This window comes from Mirounga leonina, unplaced genomic scaffold (assembly GCF_011800145.1).
Source record: "Mirounga leonina isolate KUSES-001 unplaced genomic scaffold, KU_Mleo_1.0 Mir_114, whole genome shotgun sequence".
NCBI lineage: Eukaryota > Metazoa > Chordata > Mammalia > Carnivora > Phocidae > Mirounga > Mirounga leonina.
This window is the reverse complement of record NW_023270265.1, coordinates 48,846,409-48,870,744: the sequence shown is the minus strand read 5'-3', so window position 1 is coordinate 48,870,744 and position 24,336 is coordinate 48,846,409. Positions and strand designations below refer to the sequence as shown.

General features: G+C 44.5%; 1 protein-coding gene and 1 long non-coding RNA gene across 4 annotated transcripts in view; both read right to left on the bottom strand.

Moving 5' to 3' along the window:
- DOCK1 (dedicator of cytokinesis 1) overlaps nucleotides 1-24,336 on the bottom strand; it is a 488,408-nt gene that overhangs the window by 268,978 nt on the left and 195,094 nt on the right. The window lies entirely within an intron of this gene.
- On the bottom strand, nucleotides 7,948-10,717 carry LOC117997749. The gene is made up of 2 exons (XR_004675877.1): nucleotides 10,679-10,717; nucleotides 7,948-10,628 (listed from the first exon to the last, which is right to left on the bottom strand). It is a non-coding gene; the product is annotated as an uncharacterized LOC117997749 (long non-coding RNA).

Below are 24,336 nucleotides of genomic sequence, written 5' to 3'. Positions count from 1 at the left end.
CACTGACCTCTACCTCTGAAACTAATAATACATTATATGTTAATTAATTTAAAAAATAAAGAGATCAACTTATACATACTTATTACCTTAAAAGTGTTTATAAATACTTATTCACTGTAATTTTGATTAACGGAGAAAACATTTAATCAGTTGAAAGTACAGAAAGGCAGTATTTGTATATAAATAAATACCCCTATTTAAAAAATAAAAGGTATTTCAGAGCAGCAAGAAGGAAGGGAGGGAGGGAAAGAGAAAGAGAAAGGAAAGGAAAGGAAGAAAGAAATTAAGGTTAAGACAAACAGGAAGAACAAAGAACTAACTCAACCTATGAATGGGTTACGCTATAAAACATCATTTCTAAGTAATCTGACCACAACACACTTTCCAACAAGCCGAAATTATACATGGTGTTGGGATTCCCAGGCTCCAGTTTTTTTTCAGCTGTACTGCAACTCAACTAGAGAGTGCTACAAAATCTAACCATGAGCTTGGTAATAGGATATCCCTTCTCCGTTCCAACGTCAAACTACAAAAATAGATCTCCCTTAGGGGAGTCAGCCAGGACAACTCTATTTTTTACACAAGGGATATTTGGAACATACATATTCATATTCAGGAAGATCACATGAGTGTGTGTGGAAAAGAAGAGTTTGATGTACTTCAATGTCAACGAGACCTCTTTTCTCCAAAAAGAAGCCCTAGATGAACAGAGGAAACCAGCAGTATAATAGGATTGGCCTTATTTAATATCTACAGGCAAGAGAGCAGGAGAAGAGAGAAACCAGGGTTATATAATAACTAATAACTGATGGTTAAAATTCTCAAAACACAAATAATTTGGTGATCATGCCATATTTAAGATACTGAACAGAGAGCATGGACATGAGTCTTTCTGAGTTTTATTTAAATCAGGTTAAGAGCTGGTAAGTTTCACTGGAACTGAGATCAATCCAACCCTCATAGATCTGCTGAATCAAAGTCACCTTCCCAATCAATTTTGTTATTTGTCTTCCATTCATCATTCCATGTAGCCACAAACGTTTATTGCCACCTCTCCTGTGACTGGCATGCAGGCTGTTGGCTGAGCAAACAGGAAACTATGAAGGGTACCAAGACAATACCGAATGGCAGACGCTGTGGTAGAGGAAAGGTACTGGGAGCTGCCCAAAGGCACCTGGGGCTCAGCTGAATGTGCCATTCCTACAGAACCTAAGAAGGCTTCCAACTAGTCAGCCCTCTTAGCCTGGAGGCAGGGGGGAAACAGGAGTGCCACAAAGAGTGGGGATCACTTATTTTACATTCTTTAAAACACCACCTCACTTTCTAAAAGACATAAAATGCTTAGCCACCTGGGCATCCCAGGCCACTGATGAACACAGGACTGCACAGCCTAACACAGCAAGCCAGCCACTGGCTAACAGACAGCTCCTCTCGGCTTCTGGGGAAATGGGAACAGGTCATACCATTGCTAGTGGAAGCCAGCACTGCCTTCTATTGATCAACGGATGACCTTGGGAGTTTGTTAGGAAAATGGACTTTGCGTTCTTTTAACACACTTAAATAGGATGCTCCTCCAATTCTGGCATTCAATAGCTTAGATGCAAATCACAGATACAGTTGAGTTTACACGGATATATAGGGAAAGTCTAAATTCACTTTTACTATGGAACAGCTAATAGATGAAGTAACTGTGCTTCCAGGGTATAATCTGGCAAATTCCTAGTGAGAACTCAGCCTTAGGAATAAGCCAAACCCACTGCCAGGGGTGGTCTTAAAACACAGTAGGGGGTTACTGAAAACAGCTGCCTTTGACTACTTTTTGAAGTTTAGTTTCTCCCAACAATAGTTGTGGTATCACTTTATGCCTCTAATTAAAGTCACTTGGAGGCTATTAAGTGAAAAAGCCCTTTAAGATGCTGACGTAAGTGATGGCTCAGTTATCATGAAGGGACAGCTGGAGCACAAACCTGGTCTAGAATGTGGTAGAAAAAACACTTCTTGGCACCCAGTGAGAAAGCCAAAAGAACAAGAAGGATCAAAATAAGAATAAATTAAACAAGTGCATAAAATTATCACCGAGAGTAGAGATCGTGCCATTTTCTTTTCTACAGCAACCACCCTCTCTAGCTAAGGGCCTAATACATACCTTTGAGTTAACTCAAAGTGACCAATCCAATATCCTATGTGATGTACGTGTCTTGAAGACCACAATTAAAGGATCATACCCTGGGTTTAGCATCACCTAAGACACCATCTGCTTGCATGCCAGAAATTCTGAACTTGCTGTAAATCACCATGCCATTTAAAAGACCAGCAATTCAGCAACAGGGTCTCGTGCACTGTGTGCCAACTCGGAGCTCTGGGGGACAGGCCCACAGCACGCTGCATGCTAACGCACTTGTGACATTAGTTGAGAGGAGAATGTTTTTCTGAAGTCAAGAACCATCCGCAGTCACCCAGGAATGAAAGAAGAAAATTTTCGATTGGAAAATTAAGATCATAGGGAGAAAACTGTGTTGTGGTATGTGGCAGGAGGAACGGCAGAGTTAGAGTCAATACAATAATCCAGTGCTAGTAATTACTACTAAATATCACAGGATTATTTTCTACTTGCCAACCATTCTTCTCTGAGATGCTTAGGACTTTGTTGGACTTTGCTTCTGATAACAGACACAGTGAGAGGCATTTTTTTTTTTCCATTCCTGACCTTTTAACCAAACAATTAATTTTGGGGGCGGGGGCGCTGGGAGGGGGTCAGAGTTGTTTGTCCTACCTCTCAGGCTTCATCTTTAAGGTCTCAGAGACACTGAGCAGCTTGTGTATGTGGCCAAGAAGAAAGGTTTCAGTAACCTTTCTATGACATTTCTCAGCACCCTTTCCTACCACCTAGGGCTCTGCTATCTTAGATCTCTCTGTGATGCAGTTTCGAGAAAGCAGATGCTGTCTGTCACTGCCACCCCTGCTCTTGGCCCCTGCCTCCCAGGACACAGCTCAGGCTGACACCGGCAGCCATCCTTCCTCCAGCATCCCCATGGCTTTGTTATAAAAGCTGCCACACAGGCTCTGCCATGGGCCTTACTTTGTTTGTTGCTGTTGCTGTTGATTCTATTTTCCGTTACGTCTTGTTGTTGATCTGCAACAGGAATGACCAAAGACTTGCTAACCTCAAATTCACGACCATTCTTCTCCTTTTTATATAAGCATACAAAAGTATATATTTGAAAATGATAACTAAAAATTGGAGCAGATTACTGCAGAAGCCTGAGGTAGCTAGAGAAACTGGTGAACTGCATCCAGAGTTAAACTTGAGAATTCTAGGCCACTCCAGAAAGGACGCCCCAGTGTTGTGTTTGAATGGGGGTGCCCCAACTAGAGTTCCACACTGTCTTCTATAAAGGACACTCATCTTGCTTTCTGTAAAGCAGAGCAAGTTCTTATAAAGAAATCCACAAAGCAGAAGTGGAAATGGCTCTACACCTGGACTCCACCAGAACTATGTTGTAAAATTCACTTGTCCACATCCCTCTGCTTTAACAAATCTGGAGCAACCCTTCCCTCCTCCATGTGATTTCACGACGTCCATGCTCTTTACATCCCTAATCATCTCATGACTCATGCCTAGTCTCCTTTAGCTTTCAGCGAAGCCCTCCATGACCGTAAGTGTCAAAAGGGCATCAAGCGAGGAGAGGCTCCAGATTCTGGAATCATTCCTCAGTTAGAACTGTGCTCTGGAGGGATGGGGGCAAGAGAATCAAGGGAACAGAAGAGAAAAAGTTCTGGACAACTCAGCAGCTTGGTGCTGTCCTTGGTGCTGAATGTTAGGTTCTCTCCAAGTTTCATACATTGCTACGACCAGAAAATACTGGCAAATGGCAAATAACTGCAGTGGACAATAGTGAATGCAAAAAAGATCAGTGTATTAAAAAATCCTTATTTACAGTGAGCATGCTTATCACAAGGGTACAAAGGGGTTCCTATTGGGAAAAAAGGTGGGACCAGAGCTTTTCACAATGTATACTTTTCGTTAGCATTTTGTACTTGGTTGGAATTTTCTCAGTAGATTTGTCTATTACTGAACTTCAATATGAGAACCAAAAGAGTAACTGTATTATTTGGTCACATTACTATTAACCAAATACTCAATGTACTGGGCACTGTGACAGGCATAGGATTATAAACCCATATAAGGTATAACTCCTCAAAACAAAAGGAAAGAGAGCTTTACAAAGATAGCAATTAACTTTCAAGACGGAAAACTTAATATTTTTTTTTTTTACATTCTTCCTCTGCAGCTTTTACATCAATAATCTAAGCTCTCTCTTCTCCAAACTTAAAATTGCACAAGACCTCTAGCCCTCCTGTCACTGGAGAAGCATCTGCTCCAGCAGTCCAAAGAGTCTGGATTGCTCCTCTTCACAGCAATGGTGATCTAGAAAGATAATCATTTCAAGTATTGGTTTTATGACTTGCTTCCAAGTGAGAAGGAAAAATTAGGGAAATTCCATAACAGCACTTTGTGTTCCCTGTCCTATAGAAAGAATTTATCTGTTTCATCTATATTTAGAGAACACATTCATTTAGATGCTGTAACACAATTATTAATGTGACCATAAAATTATCAGTGAAGCCAAACCCTACAGCTTGAAAGCTCCAAGGACAATTAGATGGATTATCAAAGCAATAAGCACAATGGATTACATAGTTTAAGCCCTCTACTGAAAACACCCTCAGCCTTAATAAAATTTTTGCAGGCATACCTTGATTGACATTAGCTGCTGGAGGCAGCCTATGACTTAACTGCATGATACAAGGGCAACACTTTAAATTTTATCCACAAATTAATTTCTCATTGACCTCTACTTCTATAAACTGCCTTTATGGACTCCAAACACTTGAATCCTTTCAACAAAATAAAGGTCCTTAAAAAAACAGAATCTTAGAAACATACTGAGGGGTCTCTCTAAGAAAAGTTCATGGCAATGAGATCCTGAAAATACTTCTCAGACACGGTGGAAACAGGACTGACCACCTGTTTTTCTTCTAAATTAGCTAAAAACCAATGACCACAAATACATCTCCATATAAAGCAGGCATGATGACTCATTTGCTTCTTATCAGTAGACATCAGCCAAACCATACTGTATCTCAGTGAATGAGGTTGTGTTGTAAATAAAAGAAGCAAGAGAAAAGAAACTGGATGAAAGTGATGTTGGAGGCGTGGGTGAGAGTAAGTCAAGAAGTGTTTTCCACGTCACTCTTTCATCCAAAAATAAGAAAAAGTCTAGAGTGGTTTTCCATTTAATTTAAAATAATGTCCAAAGTGTTTGCTATTTTACATGATCTGATCTCATCTCCTCCCCAACTCCTGTATGCAACATCTGTTCTAGCCACACTGGCCATTTTTTTCCTGACATGCAAACATGCCAACGTCATTCCCACTGTAGGATGTTCACATGTGATGGTCCCCCTGCTTGCACCACTCAACCCTGGATCTTCAGATGACTCATTTCTTTTTTTTTGATTTATCATCAAGGTCCCACTTCAGAATCTGTGTCCTCAGTGTGCTAGCTAAAGCCACCTCTTCACAACCTTTCCTTAACACGCGTCATCAAAACTCATCCATGCATCTGTCCATCCATCCATCCATCCATGTGTTTATGTATTCCTTGCCTGCCTCTGCCACTCTACTGCAAGCTCTGTGAGGACAAAGACTCTGTCTTATCCAAAAATGTCTCCTCGGTAGCCAAATAATGCCCAACATTTAATAGGCACTTAATAACTATTTGCTACTGACCGTAACAGTTAAAAAAAAAAAAGAGTGTGTGGTTTTTAGAAGGGGATAAGAATAGAGTCTTTTCAGAAAATGCTTTTAAAAAGCAATTTCTAACTGAAAAATGCCAAGGTCCTGGAAGAGAGCCCTCTAGTACATTTCTGGTACCTGAAGCCCTTGTCCTATCATTGCTGGATTCATTGACTATCCCAAGCTGCCAATTACACATACTGCAGAATACCAGTCCCAAGGTAGAAGGAAGGCATCACAGAGAATCAGAAGCCTGGGGTCTAGTAATGAGATCCTGGATGCGAAATGTTACTGTATGCTCCTCTTTAAAATGAGGATACCATAATTAATTTGAGGGCTCAAGGATCTAATGTGAGACACTTGGAACTCTACGATATTGGGCAAGTAAAGGGTGTTGGTGTTGATGAGGCTTGATCGAGATTTTACCTAGGGTCTAAGACTGGAAGGTTCTACAAGCTTGGAATTAATATTTCCTCAGAACCCAGAAAGAGTGCCCCTCAGATAAGGGCTAAGAAATGTCCCTGATTTTGCCTGCTTTCTTTTAAAAGCCTCACCTTTGGAATGTGACTAACTCCTATAAACAGCCGCCCTGGTTGGTGGTTAGCACATGCTCGTGCAACAAAAAAGCAGAACAGTACCTCATCTGCAACCCAACCTAAGAGTGTGACAACACGTTCCACACCAGCCATGTCACTGCTAGGACATGGGCTCAAGTGTTGTGCATAATACTGTACAAAATGACCTCAATCAGAAATGAGCTTAGGGCAAGCTCTAGTAGAATATGCCGAATAGAGAAAGTCCCTTTATATATACATCAGGCATGGAAGAATGGAGAAGGTCGATGTCTTGACACAGGGGTACCCTGGAATGGGTCTGACCGATCTGGAGCCAGGTGGGAGGTTCATGAGGAATTTACTCTTGGGGTCGGTCTGTCAACAAGAGGAAAAGTCTAAGTAAGAAAGTGGCCATGTCCGGTGAATAAAAAGGGGAGGTTGTGATACACAGGCTCTTGACTATTCCTCTCTACTGACTAAGCTGAGGGGAGAGTAAAACAGCAAACGTGCATATCCAAAGGAGCCCAATACAGAAAGTGATGGTGGACAAAGGTCAACACACATACCGCCACACAACGATTCCAGGCCTAGCCCAAATACATTGAGGTCACAGGCAATGATCAGCAGCACTTTAGGGCAGAATATGGTCACTTGATTAATAGGTAAAATACACAGAATTCAAAGGGCAAGTCCCGAGTTTACCAAAGCTCACTGAGACAACGTGACATTGAGTAGGAAATCTTTTTGTCAAATGTTCATGTAACACAAAATATAATGAGGAAAACAATAGTTATTTTCAATTCGAAATCCACAATGCATACAAGAGTTTACACAGCGAAGGTGATAAAAATATTGACTATCGATGTTGACAGAAAACCTTCTGTGCACACTATTACTATATTGTGTGATTATATAAATGTAAGTTTAGCCCCTAAGTGTACATAAAGCAATTCAGATGGAAGCTTTTCTTCTGCCACAAATTTAACAGACTGTGGTTATCATGTTTGCCCCTGGGTATAAAGGAATATTTGGAAAAACTACACCTAGCTGTTAAAAATATCAGAGAAGAAAGGTCAGCTGAATTCGTTAGAAGAAACAGCATGAAAGCACCCTTAATGCTAATTTCTTGAGGCGACCGGGCCAAGAAATAGTCAAGGCCTGGTCAAGAAAACCCTGCTTATCGACCTTTTATTCAACCTTCCACAGTAGGCTCCAAAAAATACTCTAAGGTTATTTTTTTTAAAGAGGAAGAGAGTTACCAACCTTGCCACCACCACCACCACCCCCCCCGCCCACCATAAAAACAAAACTGTGTGGCCTCATAGGGCTGACAGAATAGGCAGAAAAGGTCAGCGGATGGCATGACAGCAACATTAGGAGACTCTTCCACAAGGCTGAGCAAATTGTTTTCTCTCTAGAGCCAGAGAATAAATATTCTGGAGCCTGGAAACCAATAAGCAAAATGGAAGATACTTAAGAAAAAATGTTCACTATTTTTTTACTCTCAAAATCTTTATGGACACTGTAATTTAAATGTCATTAATTTGCACAGTTTCCAAATATTATTATTCTTTCTCCCCTTTTTCCTCAACCATTTAAAATATAAAACCCAATCTTAGATTGCTGGACAAAATCAGACCAGGGATGGGTGTCAGCCCGGGAACTGTAGTTTGCAGACTTGTACTCCAGCAAGCCAAGAGGTTGTGGGGCAGAGTTAAGCCACAGAGTCAGCATATCCGGCATTGCATTTCCCTCCACGTTTCTTTAAAACACCATAAACCTAAAGCTGCACTGAAACATCCCCAATTCCCTTTTAGCAAAATTAGATTATCTACTTCATCCAGTAGCTTATATTCACATTCTGGATTTATTTTAACTATCATCTTAGCTGTGGACGTTGCATTGGTTTTGTATGATAAATACAGACAGGAGCCAAATGGGAAACACACAAGAATCAGTTTGCATTACCATGACGAGCAATGGCATTGGGAAAGCATCTGATGTGAGGTGTCTGCTCTGTAATAGCCAGCAACCGCCAGCCACCACTTGTAATGCTCTCCTGTTCTTATCTTGTAGGCTTTCATATCGGACTGGGCAAGACACAGCTAATTGTGACACATGCAGGAACAGTGCATGTATTATCTATAGGTATGTTAACCTCCTCCTCCCACTTTTCTATTATGAGTGACAAATGATGTTTACCCACGAATGCAAGAATCATCGGGGGCCATGCTGGGATGATTATATCAGACACAAAGTAAAGGGCCTTATTTGACCATAATTCTAAGCTCCTTCTAAATACTCAACCCCAGGTGTATGATCCCAGGATGAGGGAGAGCTTGAGCTCATTTATCTTGCAAATGCATCTTAGTGTTTTCAAAAACTGGTATAAGTTTGATGGCTTGTTCCCTCAGAATCGCTAGTGATGAGCACTGTACTATGTGTTCAGGAAAAGCTCTGAAAGCTAAGCCCTTCAGATGGTATAGAATCAAAGACGGCAAACCACACTCGAGGTGCTAGGAATACCACAGAAGAACCCAGGCTGCTTGCACCAAATATGAAATTTATACAAAGATTGTGGCACTGGCATCCCTTGGGACATAATCCCCTGTCTAGAATCCGTACCGCTGTTCATCATGTTTTTTTAATTTAAAGTTTGTTTAGATTATTCACATCAACAAGAATACAGCAGAAATTTTCAATAGGGAAAAACCATATTAGGCTTCTCTCGGAAAGGTAGAATTTTCAGACATGGTCACAACCTGCAGGGAGGTTACTGTCTGTTTTCTTTTCGGAAATGTAATTTTCACAAACAAGATATGAGAGCAGTAAGAGATGTTATGATTTAGTTCATTGTTGAAAGTTAAGCCTGAAGGACAATTTTAGCGGACTTGCCAAATAATCAAAAACTATTCTCGCTGAATAGTTATGTATCTAGACGTGTGTACAAGAACTTCCATCTCTTCCTGTCCCCCACGAATACACCTTCTAAAAAGATCTTCAAAGTCACCACCCTCTCATCAAAAAGATGGAGACAGGGAGATCGTGTAAATGTCTTCAATGTAGCAAAAAGCTTAAAGCCACACCTTGGGCCCATCACACATCTCCATCCGAGGCGGAACATCCCACATGGGACTCAGACTCTTTAAAAGCAGAGTTGGGTCACTTGGTGACCTTCTCTGGGGCCAGGCAGAAGAACCCAAAGGCAGACATGAGCACCAGGTGTCACCCTAGCACATTCCTTACTGCAGAAGTCCACAAAGAGCAATTTTGCCTCCAACGGGACATCTGGCAAGGTCTGGAGGGAGACGTTTTCAGCTGTCACAATGAAGGAGGTGCCATGGGCATTGAGTAGGTAGAGGCCAGGGATGCTGCTAACGTCCTATAAAGCAGAGGACAGCCCCGCAACAAGAATTCATCAAGGCTGACAAAGCCTGCCCGGCTGGAACCATCCCCAAGTTAAGGACTATAAAAGGCACACACCAGCTGCTAAGGCCTCCTGGCAGTACACAGGGGGCCTGGACCCCACAGCAGCCCTGGGCCAGCATGCCAAGCCGCCTGACTGTCCTCCCACTTCTAATAAAGAAGAGGTGAAAAGCAAGCATCCAGGCAAATTTTGTTTGTCAGAACTCCCACAAATTGCAGATTACCTCCTCAGAGACAGCTCCCTATCAGAGAAGCTTGGTTAGAGGGAATATTCTCACTACATTCATGTTGTGGAAGAGAATTTAGAGTCAACAGTGAAGGGATATAACTCTGACATAAAGTAACCTTCGCTAATATTAGTCATTAGGAAAAGAAGTGGGGAATGTAAAGCGCCTGGCATCTACCCTCACCGTTTAGCTTTTGTTAGTTTGGGAGCTGTGGCTCACCCAGTCTTTTAAGGCGACAGAGCAGAAGTGAGCAAAGATCTTCAGAGAAGGCTCAGAGTGAGCTTGATGAGCACAAATCCATTTAACATTTTGTGGGTGATTGGAAAAAGAATTTATTAGGGCACTCTCCAGTGTAACTGAAGTAATTTAAGTAAATTTAGCTCTAAATCCAGAAGTAACTTACACTAAAAGTGATATTAAAAGTGATTTAACAAGCCCGGGAAGGACAGAAATTTGTCTTTTTCAGGAATTAGCATTGAGTGGTTGCTATTTAGAATTGGCTCAACCAACATTCTGCATGAATCCCAATACACCAGCTACTGGCCCACTTTCTCAAAGAATTTTGTCTCAGAACCACAGGAAATTGCCCAAACTGAGCAAAGATTGACCAGTGAGAAGGACCTCTGGTCGCCTCCTACAAAATGGAGGGAAATGCACATCCACTCAGAGACCTTGTCATCAGAGAGGCGACCCCAGGGACTGCTGCGTGCATCCTCAAGAGCTGCACATCAGGACCCTCCAGAGCCAGGCACTTCCCCCACCAGTCCTCCCTCTAAATGAGCCAAGCATCCCTGGAGAGGTGGTGCTAGAAAAACTGGAATGTTCGATCTGTTTTTCGGGAAAGTATTTTAAACTCTCTCCCTTCGGAGGGACGACAACACCAATTCCCCAACCCCCAAACCTGTGCGGCAAACAGAAGTTATCTTAGAAGGGCTTACGAGCAACATTTCAGCTGGACTCCCACTCTCTCTAGACTTCGAGTTGTTAAGAAGGATCTCGGTATCACTACCTAGTTGAACACACAGAGTGCATCAGGCTCCGTTCCCAATTCTCCTATCACTTTACGTTAGAAATCATGAAAATTTAACTGTTACTAACTTGCAGAAGGTTACAGGTCAACAATAAAATGCAACACTCTGTACCCTGGTTATTGACGCTGGACCGGGGTTTTCTGAGCTCCTCCGTGGATGCTAAGACAGGTGAAAGCTCACATCTAGTCAGCTAACTAAAAAACCAGTCAAAAGGGAACTCAGACAATTAACCTGTTAACTGAATCTGAATCATAGAAATTGAGATCTTCCATGTAGCTGACTTAAAGTTATGCCAGGCTTTTGAGGGGCAGCCCTGATGTTTTCTGTGACTGTGGGCACCATGCTCAAGTTCCAAGTGATTTCCCATGAACTGCCTTGTGAGGGAATCTGAGTTCAGAACACGGTTCTAGATCCTGATTTGCCTCTACCTTTTTCACACTTGATATCTGGCCACACCCTACTCTGTCCAAAGCCTGTAACTCACAGAAGGAATTCTCTCTTGCCTGAGTTCTATTACGTTGGTTTACGCAGCATTCAAAAAAATCACATCATTTCAATGATGGGTACAAATGGCATGAACAGATCCCAACACAATATCCTCTTGGGGAGCATACAGCTGCAGAATAAGGACAGAGGGTTGTGGGTCAGCCACAGAGAAACTTGTTCACCAGGAGCAATGGCCTGTGTGGGCATCGGTTACGTCATGGGGGAAGCACATGGTGGCTAACTCAGGACAGCCAGTAAGGGGGTTCCCGTCATACTGTCTGAAAACCAAAGACTAACAGAACAAGACAAAAGGATACTGGTCTGACTCTTGGAAGACTTGCATCTCTCTGAGTCTGCCCCCATGGCTGGCCGTTGTTGACACACCTAGATCCATAACTTACCGCATGTCAGGGTTCCCTTTCGTCAAAAGAGAAAGGACAGCAAGGGGGAATTCAGCCAGGTGATTTCTCAGTTTCCGGTCAGCCCTAGGATTTAATCCTCAAATGCCAAATGCTTCACGAAGAATAGAGGTTTCTTTGGTAGAAAAGCATTCAGAACTCATTAGTCCTTTTGCAGAAGAAATCACCTGTTTGGGGGACCTGCAGCAGTGTACTGGGCAGCCCCAGCATCTCAGAAGCAAGCCAAAGGAAGTGTCCAGATTTCAGAGGCTTTATGATTTAGGTCCATTTCTTCTCACCGAGGAAACATGCAAGCAAGTCCTCCTTTAATTCCCGCACACAGCTCTACAGAGGGAGGGTCCCATCACCAAGGGCAAGTTAGCTCAAGGTCATGATCCTTGCAGTTGGTTCCAAGGGTGTCTCTGGCACCCACGCTCTCGGATAGCAGAGGCTGCATCCTAGACTTCAGGACTATTCCTAGGAGTCCCCATACCACCCTCTCAGCCACTGTTCTTGGTCTTTCCCATGGGATGCCTCGAGTACCTCGAGACTGAACAGGTTAAAGGAGTCCCCAAATCAAGAAATTTCTAAATCCCAAAATACTGTGGGCATCGCAGAAACTGGGAGAACACAAGGGGCCATCACAGCTGCCGTATTGACACGTTGCAATTCGTCATACCTGTTTGCTGGCAGGCAGAGAGCCCCTGGAGGTCAATGAATCTGACCCCGCCTGTCTTGCGTGTACACACTGCTTTTCACTCCAAACCCAAATACCCTCTCTGAGCAGCATAAGAATCCACTGTATTTCCAGTAACCCTTAGCCCAGGGAGATGCCAAGGTGCCGTGTTCAAGACCCGGCTGCCGGCAGTTTTATCAGCACGGTCCTGTGATAAATAGGTCATTGCTACAGGGAGCAGTACCTGTTTCTCCATAAAATGTAAGTCTGTTGTGGAAGTACGCAGGACTTGGAAGAAACCTCAAAAGGACAAAAGGTCTTGAAGCAATTTCAGGGAAAAAGGCTGCCAGTACCACAAGCCAGAGGTCGGCAACATCAGCCTGCCAGAGCCAGGCGCCCCAGAGGTTGGGGCCGTACCCCACTCTCCCCACTCTCTCTCTTTGGCGGGGTGTCCACTACACCTCCAACGTCACGTGGGGCAGCAGGAAGGGATCAGATAGGGCCCTTCCAGCTCTGAAAGCTCGCTGACTCTCATTTACAAGTGATTCACTGCAGGAGCGAGGCTGAGCGTCCACAGAAAGTAGACACGGAGGGAAGAGTGAGGACAGGCACAAGGCATTTCTCAACCAAGTACCATCCGTTCCTGCATCAGCAAATCGATTTATCCAGAGCCGAACGACTATTCCTGGGCAGCGAATCAATTGCCCTGCTCCCTCGTCCACTGAAACCGCAAACATCAAAAGTAGTATTTCCCGTAACTGGGAATTCTGAGGTGGTTGACATCATTACATGTTTTCCTAAGATAACATCCCTTACATTGTGATCTGGACCAATTGTGAAATTCTAATTAAAGACCATCTCAGCATGAAAAAAGATTAAAAGAGATACAAGTTTCAGTTTTCGTTAGTAAAACTTTTCTGGCTAATCATCCATATTTCCTGTCACAATATGCTGTAATTATTTCAGACAATGTTTTAAAGATAAATTACTAATATAATCTTTGCTCATAAGCAGTTCAAATCCTTTGTACCCAACCTATCTTGGTTAATTCTCTTGTCAGACGAATCTGATGAGTCACACTACTGATGATTCACCTTTTGTTCAGATTGTGTTTCAGAAAGGAACAATGAAATACACCATTTCCCTCCTTTACTGAAGTGGTTAATTTGTAAAATACCACCAACAAAATGGCATGAATTCAAATTTGTACATTTTTATGAAAAGAGCATGTGCCAGCCTTCATTCAAAGGCTTGTGGGAATGAAAGCAAGATTTGAAAGGCAATAGTGATGCTGATTCACATTCATTAAATAGAATCTTTACCAGAATTTAGAACTCTCCTCTAAGTGTTCTAATTTCCACCGTTAGAAGACCTGAGGCTGCTGTGCCCCCCAGAAGGACACTGCCCACACCTGCCCCATTTCCACACATCAAGGCCACCACACAGCTGGCCTCCAGGGACACTCATTATGTGGTGGACCAGGAAGAGGGCAGGAATCTGGATGGACAGGAATGCTGAGGGTCTGCTTTGTTTTCAGCACCACTGAGGGAGGGATCTTGCAGAAGGCCATGTTGACTACGTCCTGTTTTTGTCATCTGATATGATTCACTGATGGTCAAGCATGGGCAGGACTTCAAACAACCATTTTGATGAAATACCCAAGCCGTTTCCATGTGGTGCTTACATGCATTTCTGCAGCAAGCATTTTCAGTGGGACTCCTGGGAAATAACAGGCTCCCTCCTCCCCCCACTCACTGGGAGACAGGCAGGAGTCTGTAATCTAGCTGAAGATAACCCTACGTGCACCCCCTACCCTTACACTCTGCAACAACAGAGCTCTGACAAAGGGGAACCTTCTGTTGGATAGGTGTGTGCCACAGACACAAGGACCAAAGACAGATAAGGAGAAGCTGAAGGAAGCAGAGATGCTTGGCCTGCGAGGGGGCTGACTCACAGGAGGCGGGATCATCTTGGAAAGACAGCATGCTGGGGAGGGTTCAGATGTGTGCTCTAGAGCCTACCCCCCAGGCTAGAGAGTCAGGAACCACGGGCAGGAACTAGGGACAGAAACAGCCAGAGCTTCTCCAAAGGTGGAAGGGAATGCCTCCCTGCACGTGTACACTCATCTTTACAGCAGGTGGGAACTTTCTAGTACCTCGCAATCTCTGACTGCTCATCCAGTAGGAAGTTCCTAAATTCGCACGTTCATTTCCAAAATGACTGGAGGATTTCGGGGAAGATAAGCCAATGACCCTTCTATGAGATGGAAGGAGGAATTCACAGAATCAATGGGTGGCATTTTCTCAAATCATCCTTGGTAATTCATTGCATTGCCAGTAAGAGCACAAAATATAAGGACGCAAAGAGTCCAGATAAAACGGTGCGTGGAAATTTTAGCGATTCTGGTATACTGCACTAACTGCAAAGAGCTGGAGAGGGTGACGCAGGATCAGGAGAGCCACCAGCATTGAAAGACTCACGACTAATGAAGTCTTATTGTTAAGAGAGGTAATTGCATCTGTATGCAGAAATGGTGCCAAGTCTAGCCTGTCCAGAGCCCGCTTGGAGTGGGATCTCTGCAGCCTTTGTCATATAGTGATTATCTCTTAGTGGAAGTGCTCTTTCCAGTCCTGCTCTAATTACCGCCACTTGTGCATATTAAGTTCTTCAACAACATGAACTGATGTGGAAGAAATTAGCCTTTTGTCTAATATTTAGCGCTCTGTTCTTACTATTTACAGTGAATGATGGGTTGGGAGGGGGAGGAAGATGACAGAAAGGAGTCCCAGGATGATACCTTACGTAGTGACTCTGGCATAAGGAAGCATTTTTTTAATAAAGTAAATTAAAAGTCAGAACAAAAGATTTAACAGACCTCAGAATTCTCCTTGAAAATTCCCAAAGCCAACAATCCAAGTTTTTTCTATTCTATAAGAATTTTAAATATATATTATTTATTTTTCCCCAATATATAAGGATTTAGGCTTTTATACTAGTAGTACCTTAGTTCTAACATGTAACTCTGATACGTGTTAGATGCTGGAAAACTAAAAACTGATTATTCATCTCAACATATTGTTTGTAAAGCAATTAGTTAAAACATACTTAGCAGAGAAAGGTTGATTACACTGATGACCCTCCTCTTAACAACCCTCCCTTTTGCTTATGCCCAGAGGTAATAGTTAAGCAGGCATTCACCGATGTCCAGAACCATTGAGACGAGGCTGTTCTGTCAATATCAAGAGAGAATGGATGTGATTCATTTTTACATGAATACAGATTTTCTTTTCAGGGGCCAGATGCAGGACTCGGTCCCTATCACAATGCCCTGAGTTAGATCATTTGAAATTCCACAGGGAACGTGGTGACTAGAGAAGGTGGTGGTTGCTAGGGCCACATGAAGGACTCTCCTGTCTGCCATTTTAAAAGAGCTCCTCCTTTTTTTTTTTTTTTTTAAGATTCTATTTATTTGAGAGAAAGCGAGAGAGAGAGCGTGTGCAAGCGCACGAGTAGGGGGGAGGGGCAAAGGCAGAGGGAGAAGGGAGCCCGATGTGGGACACGATTCCAGGACCCTGGGATCGTGACTGAGCCGAAGGCAGACGCTTAACCGACTGAACCACCCAGGTGCCCTGAAAAAGCTCCTCTCTTACACATAGTATCCCTGGGAGTAGAATGGGGAGCCTGGGATTTAGATGATCACTGGTGACACCAGAGGACATGTACAAAAAGCTAATGGGTTTCTGGTCTGTGTGATGAGACTTTCACTGTTTTCTATCAGGGCAGATGGTATTCCTCAGCTCAGATCAGATTCGAGGGAGAGCTCCTTGGAGCATCTAGGACTCGAGTCCTGGGTTGGTGGCTCAGGGGGTCAGCTACTTTGCATACTACCCCAGCACCGTAACCCAAGGAAATCATTTGCCTCTCTGGGCAGACAAGTGCCCATCCTCAAAATGATAAGAGCGAATGAAGTGACGGCCAAGTTGTTGTCCACCCCTCAGTAACCTAACATGGTATTCTATCGCAGCACCTGCCAGACTCACTACAACCAATTTTGGAGAATTGTGTGTTTTCTCCTTTTAACTGCAGTTACAATGTACTTCCTGCCCAAAAATTTAAAAACAAAACAAAAAACTCATGCTCTTCAGTGAGTCCAGGGACAGCAGCATAGTGGCAGGCTACATTTAATAATTATCATTCCCGGGCGCCTTGGTGGCTCAGTTGGTTAAGCGACTGCCTTCGGCTCAGGTCATGATCCTGGAGTCCCGGGATCGAGTCCCGCATCGGGCTCCCTGCTCGGCGGGGAGTCTGCTTCTCCCTCTGACCCTCCCCCCTCTCATGTGCTTGCTCTCTCTCATTCTCTCTCTCTCAAATAAATAAATAAAATCTTTAAAAATAAATAAATAAATAAAAAATAAAATAATAATAATTATCATTCCCTTGTAATTACAATGCATGATCTCTGTGGCTTGCTAGGAGTATGGCATAAATTTGCCTAATGCACATGTGACACTCTTGTTAGTGATCTGGTCCCTTTCCTACTTGATAAATTATTATGGGTAGAGGTTATAAATAGAGCTAGAGTCTTTGCACTTTGACCTCTCTGTGGCACCATTTATGGGAAGCTAACACGTGGTTCCTTGATCCTGGTGCATCTGGCCAGCCCATAACTCAGGCACTTGGATGAGGACTGGGTGCCAGATCAGTATTTGTACTCCAGAGGAACTCAACGATAAGATGTAGATCAAGGACGGAGCTTAGCCAAGCACCAAGGGAAGAGGACTGTTCTCCAGTACGGCCAGGATAAATAACCATTTAGAAAAGTCAGTAACAATAGCTTTGGCGATCCTAGTATAATTATGGCTAGGATAATAGGCTAGTGTTTTGGTTTTTATAACTGTAATCATAATTTCCGTGCCATAGCATACCAGGAAAGGGGGACAGATCTTAAGTTTGGGTATAATATTATTGAATACTCATCTATTTCTGGTATTTTACATCTTACAGTGATTCTATAAACTTGAATTATGTACCTACTATGTGAAATAACGGTGAGAGAAGGATCCAAAGTTATGATAAATCATTTCTATGTTCAAAGTGTTAAAAGCTGATAGTACAAATTATTAATATTTGAAACTACTGGAATGGGATCCACAGATAATATATAATATAGGTATATAACACATAGGCATATTTTACATACATATATTCATTTTGAGGATAAATTATAAATTTAAAATAAAAAATAGAACAGCAGCATTCTGCAGAGATTAGAAGTGAGGGGATTTGGGTTCAGTTCATCCGTTTACTTCAATTCAGTAACAAAGCATGTTCTGAGCCTGACACTGGACTAAATGCACCTTGGACATAAAATGAATTAAATAGGGTCCATCCCTCAATGAGTTCAGAGTCATGAGAAAAAAGAGCTACAATCCAGTGTGAGACAGACTTGCTTTAGTAAAGATGTGGAGACAACCATGCCTGAGGGGCAACCTGTGCTGGGGGATTTTGGACAGGACAGAGGGTGGGACAGATGTGGTTATTCTGGAAATTCCACAGAAAGAAGAGGTGACATGTAGCTAGGCTGAAGGATGAACAGAGACTTTGCCAAGGGGTTTCAGGATTTCTGAAGGTGACTCTGGAAGGTAACTGGGAAATGGATTAGGGAGGAGAGAGGGAGGGGAGAGATGGAGGTGTGGAATGAGGGGGGAGGGGAGAGAGTGGGGGAGAGAGGGAGGGGGAGAAGAAGTGGGAGAGAATGAAGGGGAGTTGAGGGGGGAGATAGAGGAGGGAGAGAGGGAGAAAGCAAGCCTGCTGCTTGGCTATTTCAGTGGTCAGAGGGAAAACTTCTGAAAGTTTCAACAAGGGTAGTGGAAAGTGGCCCAAGAGGAAGGACGGTGGAGCCTGCTGAGGGCAAATCCACTGACCCAGCTGGTGGGACCAAGCAGAAAGGACTAGTGGAGCTTAAGGCCAAGGTGCACGGCTTGGCCACCTGGATGAATGCCGGCCGTAGGCTGTATTTGGAAAGACAGAGCAGAAGGCTGGAGAAAAGATATGATTTAGAACAAGCTGGATGTATGGTGCCCCTCAGATATTCAAGTGGAGATGCATTTGGGAGAATATGATGGATATTTTGGGTCCTGGTTCTTTTAACTACCTGGAGTCAGGGCTAGCGACATGTACAGAAACCAAGGCCCAGGAGGAAGAGACTTGCCTAAATTCACCCAGCTCGCAAGGGAGACAGCCAGCCTGAAACTCAGAGCCTAACCTCAGGTTCCCTCTGAACAATGCTGGAGTTGTCCATGGTGCTGACATGGAGCCGGCCAGATTCTAGCCCTAGACATAGAGCACTGCACTTTGGGAAACACAGCCTGTCCCATCCAGATCTACACAGCAAGAGCCATCACATCCCCCAACGTGCTGCATTTCCCTGCACTCGAGGGAGTGCAGGGAAATGTGGGGTGAGAGCGCATCTCCACCATTGTTTCACGACCCAGCAAGCTCAGGTCCCCATAGGTGAGATGATTTATCCACAGTGGCAGAGCGTGAGTCAGTCAGAGCCACAGAGAGCACCAGGGGAACTCGGTGATCTAATTCAGGGAGAATTAAAAACAGATGCTTCTGCTCTGCAGTCTGCGGAGCCCCCCGACACTGCCGAGGACGGAGACATCCGAGATTTCAGGTTTTCCTCCACTCCAGGAAACACAAGTGCTTGGGAGCCAAACTCACTTGCTTTTAACTCCTAACGGCTACACACAGAGGACTGAAGAAAGGGATGTTTTAACTACATTCCCCTTAAATTAACTTGATGAGTTGGCGACAGCGTGCTAAAGAAACTGTGGCAAGGTCCAAGTATTTATAGGAGCATCAGCCGAGCTGAGCTCCGACTGGAGAAGCTACAACCACGCTCCTCTGCAAAAGCACAGGGAGTGGGGGGGAGAGGTGTTACTACAAAGCCTAGCAGAGTCTCCGGGAAGAGAACAAAGCTTGTGTGCCAACTGACGAAGCAGCTTGAGATTTAGGACAGACTTTTATTTCTTTGGAAATGTACAGAACAATAATTTTGCAAGAAAAGTCCCCATACTTAAAACTCCCATTTTTAAGAGAAAAAGACTAACCAAAGGAATTGAATCTACAGCTTTAATCGTTTACCACAGTTGAGTCATGTGGAGCACGGAAAAGGGTTTTGCACCAGCACCATGGCACACCGTCAGGTCACGTGATGGTCTCAATGCAAAGCATTTGGTCACATGGCTCAGCCCTCTGACGGAGAAGGGGATGCAGGCAGGGAAAGGAGAGATGTCGAGGTAAATATAACAGGAGCTCCTGGGGACTCAGGTCTCATACACAGCCCTGGTACTTCTGGGCACTGAGTCTCACCCAGCACAAGCTATAGCCTATGTTTTGTTCAGAGAACACCTAGCGTGGGTCAGCCTGGCCTGGCTCCAGCCCTCTCACGTTCATGCTTTGAAACTCAAGAGTCAGGACTTTTTCCAGACTGCTTTCCTCCTGACAAATAGCATTCAGCATGGTGTGCATCTCCCCAGGACAGCACTTCACAAACACCAGACCCAGCCTGCAGGAGATGGGTGGCGCCACCAGCAGCCTCCTGTCTCGTGTGTTTTGCCGGGCACACAGGCCCCAGGGGGTCCAGGGAGCTGTTTAAACCCCCACCAGAGTCCTAAATGACCATGATGAGGTCTACAACCCAGACTTGGAATACAAACATTCTCATGTGCTCATTCCACCAGGGGTAAGTCTCTGAGCTGGGACTGCTCTGGGGAAGCAGGACTGAACTGCACGGTGGAGGAGGGTCACCTCTGACAGAGTGGAAGACACCATCAGGGTCTCCAACTCAGGCCCAGGCCCTCCTCCAGCCCACAGGAATAAAATGCTACTCCTGAGTTCCCTGGAGCAGAGCACGGGAACTCCTGGCCACTCATGAGCACCCTACTGACCCCATCCATTCTTTCCAAGATCTTACTGCAGACTCTTCCAGAAAAAGGGAAGTAGAAGTGCAGGGACCAAGCTCCAAGAAGATCTTGAGTGCTTTGCAGAAAATGTTTCACCATCTTCTTAAGTTCTAATAGAATGGAGGTGGAGATTCCACCTGGAGTGGACCCACCAGCTTCTTCCAAGAGAAGCCCTGTTTGACTGGGCAAGGAGTGGGCTCAGTGTGGGAGGAGATGGGGGCACGGGCCACGGCGCTGACCCAGATAGAGCAGCCCAGGGCAACTGGGACTAAAGCCAAGGTGAATTTGTCTTTTAAGGCTCTGTGCTCATTTGTTTAATTCAGTAAATACTACACAGTCAACTACCAGGATCCAGCTCCTGCTGTAGGTCCTGGGAATGGAGATGGGACAGCATCCCCCCTAGTCCTGGCACCTACATCTGGGGGTTAAAGGCAACATAATACAGAAACAAATAAGCAATTATTCATGGTGAGGACAGAGAAGGAGAAAAGAAAGGAGCGGTGGTAGGTGACCTGTCAGAATGGCTAGAGAATGAGGAGGTAATGTGTACCTGGGGGACAGAGGGACGAGGAGTGGCCAGCCATGCCAGGAGCAAGGACATGTGTTTCAGGCAGGGAGAAAGTAAAAGCCATGAAGACCAGAGCAATGGTGACCACTCCCACAGCACACCGTCTGCTGGGCAGCCTGCAGGGCCCCATCACCACACCTGGTGTCACTCAGGTATCAGTGCCGGCGCTGATGAGGGCAGTACCTCTCCCCCAGGCAGCCCCCCCACCCCAGGCACGATCTGGATAACTCACAGGCACAGGGGTCTGTGCGCAGAGTCCCAGTGCCCTGTGTCCATCGGTGGCTTCTGTCCAGGTCCTCTGCTCTAGCCAGGACAGCAGGTGCTGCTTTCTTCTGGCCACTTGGCTAAGACTAAGGAGTCCTTTGCTCTGTGTCAGCCAGAGTTGGCCAGACGACTAACCTTCAGACACTGCCCTCTCCGGCGAGTTGTCTGCTTCAGATCAACCCGGTGACTTGGTGTGTTCCTTCCACAACAAGGCACCCCAGAGGAAAACCGTGTACGCAGGGATACACACCATGTGTCTGCCAGCCAGGGCACACCATTCCACAGGCAGATGCCCCAGCACTCGGGGGCCACACACACTCCCTCCATACGAAGCCTGCTCATACTCCAGCTCCTGAGGGCAGCTTCTCAGTAGTGGCAGAGGGCAAACAGGAATCAACTTGACAGAGTCGAGTCATTTTGTTAACAAGAACTCAGATTAGATTAATCTGTGATTACATGGTTCCGCAGTGTGATAAATTGGTTAATAACAGGATTCCCAATGTAGCGGCTTAACGGGAATTCAATAATTACAGGTACCCAGAATTGTACTGTTAGCCTAGGAAACGCGAGCACCCGCCTGCCAATCTAATAACTCAAAACCTATCTGGGACCGTTGAAGTGGTTATGATCTGGAGAGCATGCTTTCAGTATTAACCAAGCACCTGATAAAATTACCCCTTTGAACCTAACACACCATGTTGGATACCACAGTATCTCACAAACTCAGCTGCAAGGTCCTCGTTTTCCTTGTGAAAGGTCCAAGCTGAAGAATTCTTCCATAGGTATCTTTGTCACTGGTAGCTCTGTTTCCCACGATAAAATGAGTGATCAACAGTTAATAAGGATTACATGATATCTGAATTGCCTCTTAGGAAACTTTTTCACTGATTTGTCTTTGTGGGGGAGAGGGGGGTTGGAAATCCTCACCATAATTCAGGGAGACTGTCAGGCAGGGACTCGCCCAAGCCCACACGGCCCCCGCAACAACAAGAGGAAAAGGCAGGATGTTGGTCCCTATTCTTCCTACCACAGCACATAGCTGTGCTCATGGTTCATAAAAGCAGATTGCCACTTTCCACAACTGCCCTTAAGGGGAAGCATGCCTTCATCATCACGCGCTCTAGATTAGCAAGGCACGAGCTCACGAGGTTTCATTCTGCCTCCTATAAACTGCAGCGTAACTCAAAAAGGCCCTGTGAAATGAAGGGAAAAAAGAATTCTTGTTTTGGGAGCAGGGGTTAACTAGCCATAAACTTCCCTGACAATATTTTTAATTTTTCCAGTACTATTATAGTCTTCGATGGTAAGAAAAATGGAACAGTGCATTTAAAACATAAAAGGGTCCATTAGATGGGTCTTGAACTTGTTTTTAAAACTCCGGATAGTACAGCCTTGCTGTTTTGTCTTTCCAAAATGTCAAAATTTGGCTAGGATTAATGGTTCTCTAAATCAATAGGATTTCACGTTTATAAATGGTTTACGGCTCTACTGGATATAAAATGTTATGAGCTCATGTATTATCATCATCGCTGAGCCTTTACTGAAATCTACTGACATTTAGTTGGCCTCCAGACCAGACATGGAAGGAGCACAGGATGGAATTCTCCAGAAGCCTGGCGTGACGCAGCGCCCACGTTCAAATAATCGGGGTACAGGGACAGTGAGAAGGGGGGCAAGGCTCATCACTGCCATGACAGAAAAGTGTCACTGGACCAGGGCATCCCTTCCCCAAGGCCAAGGGAACCCCCTAGAAGTTAGTTAGTTAGGAGATCTACAATGGGCTTCCCAAAGCCATGAAGGGAAGGAAGGACCCCAGGCAGGCCGCAGTATTCTGTGGATAAATTTCTTAAGAAAAAACTGCCCTGAATCCTATCAGTCTAACACAAACATCGTCACTACTGTCAAAGGTCCTTCCTCATGGCTACACGTCTGCACACTTTGGCTTCAGCAATATAATCACAATTTTGGGTTATTTTCACCAAACACCTGCTCTTGCCTGAAAAACGGTCTTTGATCACCACTGAGTGACGTTCAATGGCGTTGACTCCATAAACACACTGTTTTCTCCGAGGCTGGATATCGTGGCTCTGACCATGTTGGTAGGCAATGAGATTTCGTAAGGAGAACAGAAGCCAAGGTCATGTTATGCCACGACCATCTGAGGTGAGATCCATGGATTTCTCTGATCTTGTGAAAAGGTGCATGGGCACAGGGCTTTCACACCCCTGCTCTATATGTGCTGGGATGGCCCCTGAACACCCACACTTCTGGTTCCCTGTTTATTCTGTGAAGCACGTGTGCAGTCTATGGACAAGCAAAAGGGTTATGTGGATGTCACCTTTCTCATTACAACAAACACATGACATACCCTGACACCAGCTGAGTACGTTAATAAAACTTCAAAGGCTCCCCACAAAAACAAGTAAGTGATTTTCGAAGAAAATGAACCTATCTGAGACAGTTCCCAGGGACACAGAGCTAAAATAGATCAGAGCCGACTGCTTACTACCGAGCCATAAAATTACACAATACATATAACGCAAACCGATCACCACCCTGGTAGGATGTCACCACATTTTGCTGTCACTAAGGGGGATCTTTATATATGAAAGATCAAGCACTAAATTCTCCCCTCTCTCTTCTTCCCAGTGTGGAGCTGGACTTTAAGCAGCAAGAAGACAAGCTCCAGCCAGTTCTGAAGAAACTCCATCCTTTTGAGGAGACTCAGGTTGCACCTTCGCCTTACTCTCAGGAGCCCTACTCCGCTACTCCCAAACAAAAATCCAAACCCGAATCTAAAAAGCACGGAAGATGGAAACTCTGGTTTCTTTAAAACTCATGGTGTGTGGAGCCTAAAGGCCGTCTTTAAAACCCACTGGAGTTAAGTAAATCCTTTTCCAAAACGAATAGGATCGAGTGAGCCGTGGCTGGCTCGG